We start from the raw sequence: 2,500 nt of genomic DNA on the forward strand, positions 1-2,500 counted from the left end.
ACTCACACTCACACTCACCCTCACAGTCACACTCACCCTCACCCTCACACTCACACTCACCTTAACACTCACACTCACACTCACCCTCACACTCACACTCACACTCACACACACACCCTGACCCTCACACTCACCCTCACACTCAACCTCACCCTCACACTCACACTCACACTCATCCTAACCCTAACCATCACACTCACCCTCACACTCACACTCACACTCACACTCACGGTCACACTCACTCTCACCCTAACCCTGACACTCACCCTAACCCTGACACTCATCCTCACCCTCACCCTCACACTCACCCTCACACTCACACTAAAACTCACACTCACATCCACACACACACTAACCCTCACACTCATACTCACCGTCACACTCACCCTCACACTCACACTCACCCTAACCCTGACACTCACACTCACACTCACACTCACCCTCACAGTCACCTTCACACTCACACTCACATTCACCCTCACACTCACACTCACACTCATCCTCACCCTCACCCTCACACTCACACTCACACTCACCCTCACACTCACACTCACCCTCACACTCACCTTCACACTCACACTCACACTCACCCTCACACTCACACTCACCCTAACCCTGACACTCACACTCACACTCACACTCACCCTCACAGTCACCTTCACACTCACACTCACCCTCACCCTCACACTCACACTCACACTCACCCTCACACTCACCCTCACCCTCACACGCACACTCACACTCACACTCACACTCACACTCACACTCACCCTCACACTCACACTCACCCTCACACTCACCCTCACACTCAACCTCACCCTCACACTCACACTCACACTCATCCTCACCATCACACTCACCCTCACACTCACACTCACACTCACACTTACACTCACCCTCACCCTCACACTCACACTCACCCTCACACTTACACTCACCCTCACACTCACACTCACCCTCACACTCACACTCATACTCACCCTCACCCTCACACTCTACACTCACACTCACCCTCAGCCTCACCCTCACACTCACACTCACCCTCACACTTACATTTACACTCACACACACACTCACACTCACACTCACACTCACACTCACCCTCACAGTCACACTCACCCTCACCCTCACACTCACACTCACCTTAACACTCACACTCACACTCACCCTCACACTCACACTCACACACACACCCTGACCCTTACACTCACCCTCACACTCACCCTCACACTCAACCTCACCCTCACACTCACACTCACACTCATCCTAACCCTAACCATCACACTCACCCTAACCCTGACACTCACACTCACACTCACACTCACCCTCACAGTCACCTTCACACTTACACTCACCCTCACACTCACCCTCACACTCACACTCACACTCACCCTCACACTCACACTCACCCTCACACTCACCCTCACACTCACACTCACCCTCACACTTACACTCACCCTCACCCTCACACTCACACTCACACTCACACTCACACTCACACTCACACTCACCCTCACAATCACACTCACACTCACCCTCACACTCACGCTCACACTCACACTCACACTTACACTCACACTCACCCTCACCCTCACCCTCACACTCACACTCACTCTCACACTCACACTCACCCTCACACTCACACTCACCCTCACACTCACACTCATCCTCACACTCACACTCACCCTCACACTCAGTCACACTCACACTCACACTCACCCTCACACTCACTCTCACACTCACACTCACACTCACACTCACCCTCACCCTCACCCTCACACTCACACTCACACTCACCTTCACACTCACACTCACACTTACACTCACCCTCACACTCACACTCACCCTAACCCTAACACTAACCCTCACACTCACACTCACCCTCACACTCACCCTCACACTCACCCTCAACTTACACTCACCCTGACACTCACACTCACACTCACCCTCACACTCACCCTCACACTCACCCTGACACTCACCCTCACACTCACACTCACCCTCACACTTACACTCACACTCACCCTCCCACTCACACTCACACTCACCCTAACACTCACACTCACACTCACTCTTACACTCACCCTCACACTCACCCTCACACACACACTCACCCTCACACTCACACTCACCCTAACACTCGCCCTCACACTCACACTCACCCTCACACTTACACTCACCCTCACCCTCACACTCACACTCACACTCACACTCACACTCACACTCACCCTCACAATCACACTCACACTCACCCTCACACTCACACTCACACTCACACTCACGCTCACACTCACACTCACCCTCACAGTCACCCTGACACTCACACTCACCCTCATAGTCACCCTCACACTCACCCTCACACTCACCCTCACACTCACACTCACACTCACCCTCACACTCACACTCATCCTCACACTCACACTCACCCTCACACTCAGTCACACTCACACTCACACTCACCCTCACACTCACTCTCACACTCACACTCACACTCACCCTC

The sequence above is a fragment of the Falco punctatus genome, assembly GCF_963210335.1.
Source record: "Falco punctatus genome assembly, contig: scaffold_78, whole genome shotgun sequence".
Lineage (NCBI taxonomy): Eukaryota > Metazoa > Chordata > Aves > Falconiformes > Falconidae > Falco > Falco punctatus.